The sequence below is a fragment of the Apis cerana genome, linkage group LG10 (genome assembly GCF_029169275.1).
Source record: "Apis cerana isolate GH-2021 linkage group LG10, AcerK_1.0, whole genome shotgun sequence".
In the NCBI taxonomy this organism is placed as follows: Eukaryota; Metazoa; Arthropoda; class Insecta; order Hymenoptera; family Apidae; genus Apis; species Apis cerana.
Genome location: NC_083861.1, coordinates 7,498,352 through 7,516,491, shown reverse-complemented (window position 1 = coordinate 7,516,491; position 18,140 = coordinate 7,498,352). Strand labels below are relative to the sequence as shown.

At 43.4% G+C, this 18,140-nt stretch overlaps 1 protein-coding gene across 15 annotated transcripts in view; it reads right to left on the bottom strand.

Annotated features, from left to right (window-relative positions):
- LOC107992450 (uncharacterized) overlaps nucleotides 1-18,140 on the bottom strand; it is a 116,441-nt gene that overhangs the window by 29,673 nt on the left and 68,628 nt on the right. The gene's annotated exons all lie outside the window — the stretch shown is intronic.

Below are 18,140 nucleotides of genomic sequence, written 5' to 3'. Positions count from 1 at the left end.
GCGATTGTGCGAGTCTCAGCCGTCATGGACGTCTTCATAATCTGTTAACCCCGATGGAAAATAAGAGAGCTCCTTCTTCTTCAGGACCCACGCCTGCCCCACAAACTTTCTACCTTTCACGAGATCACGAGAAATGTAAACAGGTCGTAGATCATTTAGGGATGTCACTGGATAGGGTTCCTCCGATCATGTGAATTATTCTTCGGGGTGCGTGGATCTATTGGATTGGAAAAATCTTTCTTTAAAATTTTTCCTCCTACGTTTTTGTGCCATTATTCTCGTATTATGTAATACAATTAACACGTTATTGATTTTCTTTCGAGTGTTATAAATTATTGTTATTATTATTTTTTCAGTAATTTTTTAAATTACCGCGTCACTTGTGTCGAAGAGAGACGCTTCTTGCTTTTAAATTTTTCTTTCTTTCTTCCTTTCTTTCTTCCTTTTTTATCCGCGCGTTCGTGAACTTGTTTACGATAATTCGTTCGAGTTTCTGATTTTTCTGATGTCGTCGAAACATCGCTGACGCTTACTTACGAATCTTGTATTTTTATTACGAGAACCGTGGTAACGAATGTTCGTGTCCGGCAATAATGTACCGAGCTGATGAGCCACTCGATTTTCTTTTAAGCTTACCTGTTCGCACGGGGTAACGCAACGAAATAACCGCCACGGGCGTCATATTTCCCTAACTTATATACCTAATTTATCTCTATATCGAACAATCGAGGAAGTAAAGTTTTTCTCGTTTCCCCTTTCTCGCGATATTTCTTCTTCGAGAGAGAAAAAAAACGACGAACGAGAGAAGAGAAATTACGATATTTCTCCATTCTCTTCGGTAGGAAAGCACACGATTTTTGTTAATCGAGTACCACGATAACCAATCTATCGGAGAATCGATCGAGAATCGAGCCTCACGCGCGTTCTTAATATATTTTTCGTGTCGTCTCAGTGGGAACTCGAATCGTCTCACGAGATCTCATGAAAGCGATTTTCTGTACCGTGTAGCGCCGATAACAATTCGCTAATGTCATTCGCTTGTTCACGTTGATACCGATCTTTATGGGGATTATTATCGAAAAATGTACATCGATAGAATTGCTCGCGTTAATGGACGAAAATGAGAAGGATACTATCGATCTCGCCCTCTTGCGTCGCTGAGACTACACTTTCCAAAAAGAGACGATTTTCCACTTCGAGTTTCTCTTCTGCAAACTTCTCGACTACGCGTTATAACGAATGTGACAACCGGGTATTTTCATTCCAATTAATGGACGAGAAGCAACAATTACTAAATACGATATCAACCCTCGAAATGGTTCGAAGGATAAAAATACAAGGAACGAAATATTCGATCTTACATCTTGTTATCCTTCTTCCATAATTCATCATCGGCATTAAAAGTTAATAAACCCGACTCGCGGTAAACGAGAAATAGAAATATTCTCGATATTTCCATCGACGAGCACCGGAAGTTCGCTATGATTCCCATCTGAAGCCACCAAGTTCGCTCCTTTAACGAAGCCGATGGTTTTTACAAATTCCATCGAGTATCGAGCGGCGCTTTTCTTCTTCCCTTCTTCCTTTCTTGCAAACCTCTTGTCCACGTTTCTACGTGCCTCACATTCGCGAGCGATGGGCCACGCGTAGAGGAGCGCGATGCTAGGAGGCAGGTGCGCCTGTAACGTACTCAATTGCACCGCCCTCCTCGCCCCTCCGTTCGATAATTAATCACGATTAATAGCCGGGGAAACCGAGAAGAAATCGGGATTTATTAATCGGCCTCGGCCGATTACGTTCGTAAATCAAAGGTCCGACCGTGGCCCAAACCCTTTTTGCCCTTTTGGAAACTCGCGCACGACGCTACCTCTTCATTTATCCCGGGGACCGCGACCGAGTTTTTCGAAGTCCGCCGTCATCGTTCTGAATTTTAATCGCTAATTTTTAGCCAGCGGGATTTGAAGGTTGTTTCATATACGCGAGATATACGTCGACTCGAAGAATACGTAATTTCCATTCAGAAGCTGAGTGGTCGAATAATGTCTCGTTAAATAGTTTGGTTGAGTTACAACTCGAATGTAGTATTTCATTTTATTGTTATTTCGTTTCTTCTGCGAGCTTCTGAATATACACTCGTTTTATTTCATTTTCATTATATCACGAAGAAGTCTCGAGAAACTACCATTCTACTTTTTCATTATCATTTATTATTTCCGTTGTAATAACTACAAATATCTGTATTTGTACTCGTCCAATAATTTAAAATGAAAAGACAGAAATCTAACTCTATCGATTATCACGAACATTCGTACATTCTTAAAATCTGATTATTATTATTTTATTTCTACAACGAACACTCGTAGTACTTGTAATAACTTCCAACAATAACGATCCAATAATGAATGTTTCTATCACGAACATTCATCCCATAATTCTCAAAAAACACAAATTCAATTCTTTCGATTATCGTCTTACGAAGATTCATATATTTTAACATTCTTTCAATTATCATTTCATTTTTAATACTTTTATTTATACTCATCCCATAATTCTCAAAAAATACAAGTCCAATTCTTTCGATCATCATCTCACGAAGATTCGTACATTTTCAAAAATCCTACGCTTTCATTTCATTTCCACCATAAACACTCGTACCTGTACTCATTCTATAATTCTCAAATCTAATTCTTTCATCATCTCACGAAGATTCGTATATTTCCAAAATCCTGAGCTTTTAGTTATCCTTTTGATTATCGTTTCATTTCATAAACACTCGTACCTGTACTCATCCCATAATTTCCAAATTCTTTCATCTTACGAAGATTCGTACATTTTCAAAATCCTACGCTTTCGATTTCATTTCACTTCCACCATAAACACTCTATATATTCATTCTATAATTCCCAAATTTGATTCTTTCGATCATTATCTCATATTCGTATATTTCCAAAATCTTAAACTTTTAATTATCATTTCTATTCACGAATACTCTACTTATAAAAATTCTTTTGATTGTCGTTTCATTTCACTCGTACTCATCCCATAATTTCCAAATTCTTTCGATCTCACGAAGATTCGTACATTTCCTAAATCCTACGTTTTCGACTACAAATACTCCCTTTATAAAAGTCAACGATCCACCCTTTTGATCGTTTCATTTCCACCACAAACACTCGTACTCATCCCATAATTCCCAAAAAACCGAGAGATCCTACGGTTCCTACGGATCATCATCTCATTCACACCCGTCACACCCGTCCAAATAATTGGCAACGGGCTTGTCATCGTCAATTTCTCGATCGTCGACGTAGGTAAAGTCGCATGGGAGGAGATATATTTACGGTGTCGGCGGGGACAGGCGGTTTCTTGCCTCTCTGCCCGTCTCGAAGCGCGATCACTTGGATGAGAGACGAGTGGACGAGGAGGGGGGCTTAGGTGCGCCAGTCGGAGACATAAGTCAGCCGGTATTCAATGAGTTCGAGGAAGTTGATCGCCGGTTCTTCGCACGCGAGCCGGCGTACCGACGCGGGACGACAATCGTACCACGGACGATGCCCAACGGTCCCCGCCCCGAAAAACTGGATCCCCGGCTCCGCGGACTGAAAAGGCCGGTTTTCTGGTAAAAAGTACCGCTCGCCAAAATCGTTAAGGTCGACGCGAGGCGACGCTGCTTTTTTCCACGCGTTCCCCGAGCGAGCCGGATACCAGTTTGCGCGGAAAGGAATTGGGATTATCGTCATCGTTAGATTCCTCCCCGTGATATATCTGAGAGTTTGGAGACGAAAAAGTTGCGCGTTGTGCTCCTTCTTTGCAAAGATTTGGCTCGTTTATCGTTTAGATGGGGGAGGGAGAGAGAGAGAAAAAGAGAGAGAGGAGAGACGTTTGGTAAGAAACTTACAACAGGACGGTTACTCTTATTACTCGCGAATGATATAAGATGCTCCTCAAGACTCGAATTATCTAGAATAATTTAGATCGAATCTTAGTTGGATTATTCTCCCTTCTCAATTATTCCTCCTCTTTTTGAGAAATAATTCTTTCGAGGAAAGAATTCCCCTCCTCCTCTCCTCTTCCCTCCCTCAACGAAACCTTCCCCACTATGTGAATTCCAACCACAAAGGCAACACACGATCTTTATAACGCATTGTCGTCGCGGCAACAATTCCAAGGTGTTCGAGATTCCAAAGAATTTCTGATGTTCGTTCCAACCCTCGGCAACGACAATCGGGGGGAAAATCGAGGGGAAGGGGAGGGGGCGGAAGGAAGGTCAAAGGAGAGCCACGAAGGTCGGACGGCGTGGTCTCGCGCGTGACGTCTCAACTTTCGTCGAGGCGGAACCCACGGCCGTATTTGTTTGCCATTTATGCCCATTTAGAGCGGAACCTAGGGCGCGCGCCAACGGCCCCCCCGACGGCCTCGATAAGGAGGAAAAACGTCTCTTTGGGATATGTTCGCCCCCCTTTTCCTCTCTCTCTCTCTCTCTCTGTCGTCGCGAGTAAAGGCCGCCAGAATCGTTTTCCAAAATTTCCACGGGGGCCACCAATGGCGGCGTGCATTGATTCGCAGCGATGCGACTATACCCGGACCCCCTCGTCGCTTTTCACGGATTCGTTTAGGTCGACACGAATTCGCCACGCTTTTTCGACACGGCCTCTTTATTCCGTTCCTTTTCGACCTTTTCCCTCCTCTCCTATCTCGGAGAACAACGGACACTGCCCCCTTTTTCTTCCTCTCCGTTTTTGATGGAAATTCGTTCGCAGGAACGATTGGCTTCCTCTGTTGAGCTTCTCCGTGGAAGGAAACGTTCGTTCTTTTTCGCTCGTGGGACTCGATGGGGGACAGATGGTTTCGGGGATGGGCCAATACGCATGGTGAAGTTTGTAGTATTTGTTGTGCACGAGGCGTACGGAGGTCGAGGGAAGAGTTATAAATTAGAGGAGAAGGTATTGTGCGGAAACGGAGAGAAAACGTGTCCCGGTCTCCCGGCAAAATAATATTTTCATCCCCGAAGAGATGTTTTCGAGAAATCGTTCGTCCATCCGACTTTTGTCCACTCTATTTATCTATGGATCGATTGATGGATTGATCTCGAACCATTCCCTTGAAAGATTCGAGATGCAGAAGCGAGGAATATAAAAGTAGAACCAACCCTTGCATTTATATTTCGAAGGATCATGGTAGAAGAATTTCGTGCGTGTTATAATCTTGTGTATAATTTGATCTCGCGGTACGGTGATGTTGGTCGCTGTAGAAATATTCAGATAAATCTAGAAAGGATCTGCGAGTCATCTTCGTTTCTCGCAAGCTCCCAGACACGTGTTTCCATCGCTCACAAATATCTCATCGCCTCCAGAGAAGCCTTGGGGAGGGAGGAGGAGTAAAGTTACCCTTACGACTGTTTTTTCATCGGGCAGCAAGCGTGAAAAAGTAGGCATCCCTGATCGTTTTAAGAAGAGGGCAGGCAAGAGGGAGGTCCGTGCGCGGGATAAAACTCGTTGTGGCCCGTTTCCGCCATGTGCCCAACACACGCTCTGTCTAAATACGGGAGACGATTTTTCACGAGGAACGTAAACAGAATGTCGTGAAATCCGTGACATCTCGGATTCTGCAAAGCTATTCTGGCTTCGGCCCGGTTTCCAGCTCGGCGAGATTTATGTCGACGTCTCGAGGACGAAACATCTCCCGAACGTTTCCAGCGTTGATCTCGTTTCCGACTTTCCCTCTCGTTGATCCAAGATTCGTCGTGGCTATCGAAAGATTGTCCCCGATTTTCTCTTGCCAATCCATTCATCGTTCGGAGGATCGAACTCTCTCTCTCTCAATTTTAAAATATCCCTCCACGAGTTCGGGATGGTTGGAAACTTTTGGATCGAAGGGAGGACGGCGTGAATCCATCGTCGAGTCGATTTTAAGAGGGTGTCAATGTCTGGTCCCCGCAGGAGGAAACAACAACATTATTCGCGGTCTGCCAAACTTGGCCGGGGATCGCCCGCTTCGTCCCCTATAAAACGGTGCGAACGGCAGTCGTTACATCGTGTTTGTAAAGTTTATAGGAGATCGTGTGAGCTAGTGTGTCGGACACACCCACGCCACTCCCACTCGGCGTGAGTCCGTGCCTTCCTTCCACCTTCCTCTTTGCAACCCTTCTTCTCTATCCTCGATCATGACACCCGTACCGAGGACACGATCGTCGCTCTCTTTTCTTCTGCGCGCAATATTCTATCTCGAGAGAAGAGTAAATTAAACATCTCTTCGCCCGAGGGACTTTGCTCTCCTCCTTGCTCTTCCATTCACAGCTCCTCTCGTCTCTCAAGTCCATTTTTCCAATTTTCACGGGGAACGAACAGAGACGAGCTGTTCCTCCTTGCATTTCAATTTCAAAAACAATTTCGCGAGTATAATAAAAAGAATACAAGAATATAAACTTCTCGATCGAGACTTATCGATCGTTGGTCAACGGTGAGCGATCAGACGTTAAACGCGGTCGGTATTTATAGGTGTGTTCTTAGACAGAGAAACGTGTCGCTTCCAGAGATCCGAAGCGTCGTCTTATTCAAATTATACGCGCACTCGCTGATGTTCTAGGGGAGAGGGAGGGGGAGCTGGTAGTTTTAAAGAGCGTATAAAATATTGATCATGACCAATTAACCTCCAGGCAGAAGTCAAAAGAAGTCGAAGTGGAACAGGGAGGAGGGGAGGAGTGGAACGGAACGAGAGAGAGAGAGAGGGAGAGAGAGAGGGAGATACATATATATATATATACTCGAAGCATTCTGACTTTCCTTTGTCCGTGCCATAAACTTTTGGAAAGTATACACCTGGAATTCACTTTCGACCGTTTAGCTTACGATCCCCTCGTAAACGCTGTCGAAACTGATGTCCCGAGATCCTGAACCTCGCTCTTCGAGCCGTCCAATTATTTACGACGTCTCCCGTCCGGTATTTTTATTATTTGCTCAGAAAATATTATCATCGGCAATAAATTGTTGGTGAGATAATAATGCGTCTCGTGATCAACAGATGTAATCCTTTCATCCTTGATCGAAATCGGATAAAAATAAGGAGAGGGAAGAGGGGGGAGAGAAAAAGAAGAAGAAGAAAAAGAAGAAATTGGAAGAGAATAAAATTAAATACTTGTAAGCGTTGTCAACGCGACACGTGTGTGACATTAGTGTAGAGGAAACGTTAAAAAGGCGAAATTCTCTGCTCGGCAATTCGAATGGCTGTTTTAGAGGAACTTTTTCTACGAACTATCCGTGTATTCTGGAAAGTCGTAAAAAAAAAAAAAAAAGAAAAAAAAAGAAAATATATACATATATATATTTTTCTTCAAAGGAGAACACCTGAACTTTTATTCCTTTGGATTCTTGAATTTCTCATCGACGATCTCCTCTCTTGTTTTCTTATGCGTCTCGAATAAGACGACGATCCGAACGAGACCAACCAGACAACTTCTCGTTACGTAATAACACGAATTTTATTTAAAGAAGAGAATTATTATACCGATTATTGCTCGTCGATCGTTGAAAATTTTAAAAATCGGTCACCAGCGGGCAATTATTAGGCGGGATATCATCTCACAGTGAGATACAATGGTATTGTACCCGTGTATTCTTTGCTAACCACCGAATTTACGATCAAACAAAAAGCTGTTGGTAATAAAGGTGACAAAATATTTCTATCGGAAAATATTTACGACTCGTCATATTTCAGAGAGAGAAAAAGAGACAGAATAATGGAGAAAGAGAGTGAGAGAGAGAGAGGGGGGAGGAGAGCACAATCGTTGCGCCAAAGATTTCTGCGAGGAAAGCGACCGGTCATTGTTCACCGGTCACCGAATCCGCTATTTATTGGCATTCGTGAGTAGTTGAAGTACGTAAATCTTGCGGGCGAAGAAACGAGGGGAGGGGGATAACCTCGAGCCTCGTAATTTCTTCTACAACCTCGTTTTTACCAGGGAATCTGCATCTCGCGTCTCCGGCGCATCTTCGAGTCAAACGAATACGTTATATCGTAGTATCGTGCAATAAAGATCAATATATTCCCGAATTAAAATTCTTTCGAGATCGTGGAACGCTCTCTTCTTTATACGCATTTATGTTAAATCATATATCCCTTCGAATCGTATTATTACACCTCCGTTTCAAACGATACAAGCGACAACCACGATCAAAGTTGAGTCGAAAACAAACAACACACTCGGAGAAACTAGAGAGACGACGCCTCGAATCGACGCTTTTGAAACAAAAATCCCTCCACATTCCTCCTCCTCGTGAAACGAACGGGCAGCCGGCAGTTCGAGCAGTGCCAGTGTCGATGTCCCGACAAACTATGGAGACGTCTAGCACATTATGCGCCGGCCACAATCGTAAAGGGTTGATTTTATCGTCCTCCTCCCTTGCGTCGGCGAATAATCCCTCCCCCGGTTCTTCTCCCGTCACCAACTCACCGTCCTCTTCCCTTGAACCTGGCCGCGGAATTCGGGATCGGGGGGAGGCCGGTGGTAATTCTTTAATTGCATCGGGCTAATTGGCTCTGAGTGGCGCCACGGTGACACGGGATCAACCGCCGATCAACAACAATTATTCCGACCCGCCTGTAAATTGCCACGGCATTTTTATCGTTCGTTCAATCGGCCGTACCCCTGTCCATCCGCGTTTCTTGCGTCCCCGTCCACGTGTGACGATCGCCGGGGGACCCCTCTAACGACGTGTAATTTATTATTCTGTTGGACGGGACGAATTTGCTAATTGAGATTAAGCCGAGATGGGGCTCGGGGGATGAGCTCTTGGATCCGAATTCGAAATCTCTTTAACTTTGTTTATTGAAAAATTACGAGTTTCTCATTTTCTTTCTTCCGTTCTTTTTCTTCTTCTTCTTCTTCTCGTTTTTTTTTTTATATAATAATGACAATCGGTTGGGGATTCTGGAATTTGTTGTAACGCACGGCTGTCGTCGGACATTGCGGATGTTTCGTGAAACGAGAATTCGACATTTATAAAGAAGAGGAAAAGTATGAAACGTTGATTGTACGTTGTTCGTGTTATTAGAGAGTATTATAAAAGTATGGATACGTTTATATAAATATGTATTATCTATATGAATAAATTAATTTCAGTGAAAAAGTGTCCGCGCGATTTTTAGTAATTACAAAAAATGTAAAAGAAATATCTGAAACCAGTCAATTTTAACGGTTTGTAACGTTTAACGTTGGAATGGGATAATTTAGAGACTGGAAGTATTTCGATAGACAGGTCGAACCAGTTTTTATTAATGAAATATATATATATATGTATATAAGAGAAGTTTTGATTACGTCGTACAATTTAATCATGCATAATTAATTAAATTATGATGAAATAAAAAGTATCCTTAGCTGTTGGTAATTCAGTACTTGAAATAAACTGTTATATTATGTGTATTTGTGTAGAAATTAATTAAACGTTTCGATAAAGAATCTCGACACGAGAACACAATATCTTAAGTTATCGGAAAAATTACGATTCAACATTTCATTAAATTTTTCTTTTCAATTTTCATTTCATTTCGTCTTTCATTCTAAAAAAAAAGTCTAATCTGAACCAATAAGAAAAGCAAACCAATTCCCTTGCTTCTCACATCAACTCGGTTCCAATTTAAAATAGATTTCGTGGTTCACGCTCGGCGAGGAAATCTACAATCTTCCAACTTTCTCCAACTGTCTGACAGGAGATCGTGCGTAGAATATTCGTAATGACAAACCGTTCGGCTCTCCCGCGAGCGAGATCGGTTCAGGGCCGTGGCCAATGTTATAAATGCATCGAGAGGAGTGGAGAGAGGAGGAGAGGAGTGGAAAGGGGAGGAGAGGGGATGGGCCGAGGGATGGGTCTATCGATAGCCGATATTCCTTGCGTTTCGTAGAGATGACCGCCTCGGCAAGATCGATTTGTGTCGAGGCAGTTCGAGATGGATGGGCCAGAGCACGAAATCTATTAGTCATCACCCACACGATATCGGCCCTCTTTCCCCCTTTTCCGCCCGTTTCTATCCTCTTTACGCTCTTTATGGTGCAGACAGGTACGTCCGATCGCCACTCGTTCCGAGCTGACCAATCGCGATCGGTGCACCGTGGAATGTTAATGCGTTCACGAAACGAAATTGTGTCTCGAATTTTATTTATGATTATTTGTTTACATCATCAGAAACGGATCTATGCATTTACTGTGGGGCATCGGTGTAGATGAATTATGGATCGTTACGGAGATTTTTTTTATTTCTTTCCCTTCCATGTTGGCAACGTGTTGAAATGGCATGGAAAGAATTTCAAGTTTGGTTTTAGTATTGAAATGTTTTCGATCTTGGAGAAGTATTTCTCTTTTTTTCTTTTTTTTTTTACTCTTCATCCGAACAGTGGAAAGAATTAGAAGTGGAAGTCGGGTCGTGAAATTCGTGACGGCTGAAATCTATGAATTATCATTTCGTATATCCTCGCGTTATAATGGCTAATAATACTCGGAATCATTAGCATCTTTCTGTAATTAATCATCCGCTGGTGCAACATTAATCGTCCACGAGGAATGTCATAAAACGCTCTCATCTCATTTACCGTTTATTGCTCGTTTTAAACCCATACTTTCTACTTTCCTATCTGTGATAAAAGATAGGTCACTCGTCAACGGACGCGCAAGCAAAATTCTCACGATTCCAAAGATTGAATTATGTGAATTTGTGCAAATAACACACTGCATCGTACTGCGTCTACTTTCCTTTCAAATATTAAATTATCCCAAGCTGTCGCAACAAACGTATTCTTCAACAATTCTCACGATTCCAAAGAATGAATTATTTCAAGATATCGCGAGTAACTTTTCTAAAATTACTCCAAGACACCGTCACATCACGGAAAGAAACGTGATCGTCCCCCGATTCGTAAAGTTGAGTCAGAACGCCGAGAGAACAATTCTCAGGATCAAGATTATACCGATCACGCATCGCGGATGATCGATGCAGAAAAGGAATCGGTCGAAACGAGGTAGGCAGTTGTTAGCTCGGCTGGATTACCTCGGATGTCCCGGAAGGAACGGAGGAGAGCGCGAGAGGGGGATGCAGCCACTCTCAGAGTTGCTCACTTCCCGCCACTCGGGAGCACTTCAAGTCCATTCACTCAATTCATTTTCATCTCCGTCGTATTCGTCCACCCTTCCTTCCCTCTCCTCGCCTCGCTCATTAGCGGCCTTTCCGCTCCCATCCCGAGCCTCTCGTCCGCGGCCGACTACTACGAGACTACTTCTTCCTAAGAAAATTAGCCCTCGTTTCCGCCCCACCTTCTCAGGGGGAGGGAGAGGAATCGCAAAAATTCGATTGTCCCTTAACGAACGTGAACGTGTCGCCGAAGCGAAACCGAATTTTGGATTACACGTGCGTGAGCGTAATGGAACGAAGCGAGAGAGGAGGAATATAAGGGTAGAGGGAAGGGATGATCCAGTTTGGACGGGGCAAGTTATTTCGAGAAGGAAGGGTTTAATGGAAGGTTGTTGTGTAAACGAGGAAAGATCGTGGGCAATTCGCATTGTTCCCATATTGGCGCGTCCTCCTCGCAATGGGACGTGCAGGCTTAATGCTGCTGGCTGATTGAGTGCACTCTTCTTTGTTGTGCTAATCGGCTCAATATCTGGTGTTCTTCATTCACCAGACAAAGGATTAACGATGATACGGGACGATGTGGTGGGACGCTTTATTAAAAATCATCCAGCTATTGTTAAGAAAATTGTCGCGATTTGTATTACACTCCACCATTACGTAATTACCAATATCATATACATATATATATATATTACGTTTCAAATATCAACGGGCAGATAATCAAAATTTCCTTCAAATCGAGGAATGAAAAAAAAAAAGCAGGGGCAAAGACACGAATCGTCATCGGATGTAATTAACTTAATTACCAGGAGGACATCGGTTGGAGGAGGTGGCGGAAGGAGAGGAGGGAGAAGGTCGAAGAAACAGGCTATCTTGCATCTTCGAGTGTAATGAGCGTTCGCTTACAAGATCAGCCCCGTTGTCTCCGCGAGAGATCTCGACGAGGAGAGACCCGGCGACGACAGGGGCGTGCACGAGCCGAATCTACGTGACCAAGATGTCGAAAATGAGGATTGGGCGTGGCGATGAGTTAGGACTCACCCTTTGTCTCAACCTGCTCTCTCTCTCTCTTTCCACCCGTGTTTAATTACGATTATTTCCATTTTTTTCCACCCGTGTTTCCTCGTCAACCTCGTGCCCCACCCCTCTGAGAAGTTGTGTACGCAAATATAGCACAGTTTTGTTCTTTAAACTCTGTCTAAATCTTTAAATAGTTATATCGTTTTTCTCGATTTCCCTTGAAAATTCGCTCTCTAATAAATCGGACACACAATTTTTAGTTCGCGAATGTATTTATATTAATCCCAACATCTCCTTATTAGATTATACAGCTAAGGATGATCTAATCGGAGGATCTTCGAGGATCATCCAATAACTTGACTCCACTCTTGATGGAGGAAAAAGAAGAAGAAGAAGAAAGAAAATACGACGAGGGAAAGCGTATATATACCTACACCTACACGGGCAAGGGGCAAGGGATGGCCGAGGGAAGTTGCATCTGCTGGCTCACTAGGGGGTGCGCGATCATTTTTTAGGGGTAAGACCGCTATCGTGGGGGTAAGTCGCCTAACGAATCGTTTTTGTTCGCGACCCGGACAAACATCGGCGCACAAATAAAAACTAAAACGGGCAACAGACGCCGATACGGCCCACCCCTCGCATTTACCTCGTATTGTGCCGTATTATTTTCATCAGAGAATGAGAGAGAGAGAGAGAGAGAGAGAGAGAATGAGAGAGAGAGAGAGAGAGACACCGTCATCGTACTAATGCGTTTATTAATCGATCCATCGATGGGTCTCTAATAAGAATTTATTACCATCTCTCCCTCCCCCCTCTCCTATCCTCTTCAATTATCCGTTTGTTCTATACACTGTCGGTTCGTTAAGGGACGTCGTCCGCTTTTTTTCTCTTATAAAGAAAGAAAAAATTGGAAAATTGTCGGCAATTACTCCTACATAAATATTTTCGAACGGATTTTTCATTCATCGCGAAATTTCAAGTTTCTTTTTTTTTTTTTATTCGATTTTGCTCTTCGAGCAAATCCCACCAATAGCGAGGCACGAAAGAAAATAAGGAAAGGAGGATCGAGTCCGCGAGAGATCTGTAGTTGTAAATTCTCTCGTAAAATTATGCCGCGTGACGCGGCCAACTATAAATATTAATGCTTCCCAAAAACGGTTTTCCTCCTCGCCTTCGTTCCTCCTCCTCCTTCTCCTCCTCCTTCTCCTCTTTTATTTTTTCCAATCTCCCTGCTCACCCTGTTCTTCGCCCAACGTCCTCGAGGACGCGAGTCGTAAATCAAGCCGCTAGAAGGAGGTTGTCAGCGAAAAATACGGCGGATAAAGGCTGCTGGGGGTAAGAGTTTGTTTTAGATGCCAGAACCCCTTTCGCCGTTTCTCTCTCGAGAAACATCGGCTCCAACACCGGCGACAACTTCCCCCGTCCCTCTACGGACCCACTAACGTCACGTCCCCTCCCTCCTTCCTGCGATTGCACGATTTTTCACGAGATCCCATCCTCGAATCGAATCCTCTCGCGAATCCTCTCTCGAAACGTTAAACGATCCCCTCCTCGATCCACTCCTGTCCCGTCCGTTTCTATTTTGTCTACCGTAAGATATTTATCAACAGCGTGTAACGACACAAGAAGGAAACAACAAGAATCCTATCCTCTCCCCTCACTCCACCGACTGAACGAACGAGAAAGAACGAATCTGTCGAAGAGGAGTCCGACAAATGTTCCGTTCGACGACCAATTTCTCTTCTGCGTTCCTGGAAAATGAGAGGAGATATTTCATTGTTCCCGTCGTGTTGGGCGTTCGCAGACTGGCCGCTCGGTTTTCCTCTCCGTCTTCACGGTTCGTTCGACGAAGAATGACGAGGCTACGCGGGAGGGAAAAATAAAATAAATTTTATTATCATATTCCAGGGATTTTTCATTCTTCGTCTCGAGCGGTCCACCATCCAGTTTCCTAATATTTTTGTCGGAGATCTCTCCTCGCAGATAACGTAATGCTCGATCCTTATCTCGTAGCTCGCATCGCTCGTAGAAATCTTATCTGTCAACCACCTCGAGCCGCCCACAACTTTGTCATCCAATCTCGAGAGTCGCTTTGATCCAGCTTTCGTGTTCGCATATTTATAATTATCCGTTCCTCTTTCGATCTTTCCTCTCTTTTTTTTCTTTTTTTTTTTTTGTTTCGCGATGCGAAGCGTTTTTATATGGAGGATAATTTTTATTATTGTTAGTAATTCTCTGTTATTCAAGATACGATAGATATCTTAATAATATTTATAATATTTCTATTCGTGTATATATATATATCTCGTGTAATAGAAATTCTCGAATCGAAGAATTTCATCGAAGGTGGAAGAAAAATTGAGATAGAACCACGTCGAAGCGAAAGTATTATATAAACTTGAGTTTCGTAGATATCGTATCACAATTCTACTCTTATCTCAGCACGAACTCAGCTCGAAGAAGAGTTTTCACGCGTAATTACCACTTCTCCTTCGTTGAATTTCAATTTCAAGAAAACAAATGGTAAAAGAAAATTGAAGAAGTTGCTAAGAGGAAGTGTAGAAACAGGCTATTATGGCCTGACCGACAGATCATCGTATCTCTAATGACTTTCCAGACAAGATCTAGGAGTCGGATCTTTTTTTTCTTTCCTCTTCTTTTCTTTTTATCATTCCATCTAACCGCATCTAGCATCTACAAGCTTTTGCGTGTCGGTTTCCTTTGGTCCTGGATTTAGGAAAAGCAGGAATCCTTGTTTGTCCCCCTTCAAAACAAATTTCTTCAGTAGGTTTATAAATTTCGCCAACGTTCCCAATCGTATACGTGGATTTTCGCGCAGCCGTTCGTGTATTCGCGTATTCACGCATCGAGGAACAAATAAATTGACTGGCCGAGCTTGTTTTTTACGTGTTCATACGCGTTACATCCGGAAGTAGATTGTAATTCATGAGGGAAGAGATTGAAATTACAAGAATTAATGGGAAATAAATCTTGAACGCGTGTAATCTCAGATCATCTACGCTTCTCTGATATTTCACGAAACAAAGAAAGAAAGAAAATAACAATCTAACAATTATCATCAAACGTTTAAAAAGAGACTCCACGAACGAAACAAACAACAACACCATTTCCCATTCATCGAAAAATTGTTCGAAGGGTCAACAATTTCACAACTTATCGACAACTCGATTGGAAAAAAATTCGAGAGTTGAGCACACTCCACACCGTAGCATCGATTGCACGATAGTAGCAACTCGACGATATACTCACGATCCCGCAATTAACGATTAATTAAATGCAACGAGAGCACGGGGAGCGTGACTGATGAACGAATAAAAACAATATCTGGCCTCGTTCGTTGATGGCTCTCGTTCGTTCGGCCAACGATCGCGTAGGTGCGTCACGTCCTCGCGTTTCGCGACCCCGTAATCCCGCGATGAAAGTTCTATCGCTGCCCTTAGATTGATGGCCAGCACGTGTACTCGCCAGTACCGTCGAGTTCCGATGTTGAAAAGTTGGAGAAAATTTGCGGATCCATCCCGCGTATCACTCATCCGGATGAATGGAATCACATCGACTCGACAGCAGGCGTAAATTTTTAACTATCGTAAGAAACGATGACGATCCGAATTTTACGAATCCACTGAGATAGAACTATCACACGGGATTGGACTAAATCGAGCGATCATTGAAAGGTGAACGACTTCGAAAGGAAGGTTATGTGATAAGATTCCTTGCAAAAATTCTTGGCAATATCGGCGAGAGGGTGTAATAAGATTCTGGTACAAAAGTTATATCCTCAATCGATCAAGATGGAAATGGACAGGTCGATAAAAATGATACCTGAATTGGGTGGAAAATGCTCGGCGGACAAAGTCGGTCGTCCATTGTAAATCGTGCAGAGGAGAAGGAGAAAGGGAGAAAGAGAGGATCGATGTGCGGCCTGCGAGAACGGGTCGTGCTGTTAGTAAGCGACAGAAGGTGGATGGAAAGCATCATTCAGATGTACCTCCTAAGTGCACCGAGGAAGCCACGAGTCAGCCTTTATGGTAGTTATTAATATCGAATAGTCAGCCACCGTGCCCATTACGGACATAATGGGACGCCATTTTTTCCCGCGACAATGAGGCACCCTGTTAAACGCTCGATGCGTTTGCATTATTCACGCGGATGATTAAGCTTCGTTAATATATCCGAATGGTGGCGCGCCACGAAACGAATCTTTGTCTAAATCTTCAAACTGTACAAATTTTTGTACAGTTAAATATTCTACGCTTTTGAACCGATTTTTCGAGTTTGCGCGTACATCTTTGTTCGAAAGATATCGATATATAAATTGAAATCGGTAATTCCGTTTTCAAAAACATCTTGCAACGATTTCTAGATAAAATAATGATTATAAATGATTTATAGTTTCGCAAATGTGCGCAGCAGGCATAAGACTGACCACGTCCACCTACAATTTTGGTTCATTAGTTTCGGCAAATAAATCACCAAAAGCAGGTAACCAAAAACAAAAGTAATTTATATTTTATTGTCTCGAACACTTTTATAAAACGTGGAATAATATTTCTTAAATTTTTTAATTTCTTCCCGAAGAAACGAACGATCGAAACGATACAGGCGATCAGAACGATCTAGGCGAAGAGAAGGGAAATCGAACCATTCCGATTTTAAGATTCCTTATCAAAAATCTCTCGATCCGGAAAAATTTCGATCGAAAATCGAGCTGGGGGGAAGATTCTCTTTACAATCTTTTTAAAATTCAATTCATCAGTAACAAAAGAGACTAGTGAGATCCGTTAGGTTAGTCAAAGGATTCTGGGATCATTAATTTTCTTTATTCGTGATAATCCTTGCGAAATAAGCCATCTATCTAACCATCATCCGCAATAATTTACCGTTAATAACACTTTCCACTTTATCGACAAAATCATTTCATCGTCCCACGTTTTCTCGCTCGTTTGATCGAGTCTAATCCCATCTCGAACGCGCGATATCGGAGAAAATTGGCGGAGGAGGGAAGAAACTTTTCTCGCAACGAAATAATCGACGAGCTGCCTTTAATCAAACGGCCCTCGGCGAGAGTGCACGCGAGCTTCCGCGTCGGATATCACGGTCACCCGGAAGCGAGAAGAAAACACCGGTCTGGCCGGTAATTAATCGACGCTCGCGACGCGGTTAAGTAAACTCGGTTAATTGGATAAGCGAAGCGAGGAAGGAGCGGTGAACCGGTCGGCCCGTGATTACGCGTGCATGCAAATTTTATTTTAAAGCCGGGGGGGTTAAACGGTCGAGGGGGAGAGAGGAGTTCCTCCAGCTTGATAATTTATAAACGAGGGGCTCGCGTGACTCGTAGCCACTTTCCTGACCGGGATATTACAATATTTTCCGGCTGTATAATCCCGCGTTAAACGCGAAAGCGCTCGAGGATCTCGCTCTCTCCCTACCCCCGCAGGGGTGAAGAAAAAGCAGAGGAAGCGGACTTAGGGAGGAGAGGAAGGGGCACGCATACGCGCGGTTGGAAAATATTGTGAAAGGTGTTGAGATGAATGGTTGAGAGAAACGCGAGGGACGATAGGATCGAGAAAAGTTAATCCTCGTTAGCCGGTCGTTTAGGTAGCCAAGCATGGTTGCGATCATTTCCTTTTTGGATCGCAAGGATTCCAAGGATCTCTCACCGCAGAGGTCTATTACGGTTATCTTCGAAACTCGTAATTGGATTCGCGTCCCCGAATTAAAATGAAAATTTAGGAAAAGACAGTGGAGGGTTTAGGGCGAGTAGGGACAGAGCAGGTACCACGACTGACTCCCTCGTTGTCCGGTGGAGAATGGCGAGGGAGCGGGAGGGAGCAGGATTCGCAGGTCGGTGGGAAAAACTCGGGAAATTGGAGAGGATCCACGCGCGGAGGATGATCGAGCGGTGAGATCGGATTAATCCCCCCGCTCGTTCCCTTGGACGGGACCCATCCTTCCACGATAGGCGTGCATGAAAAGGC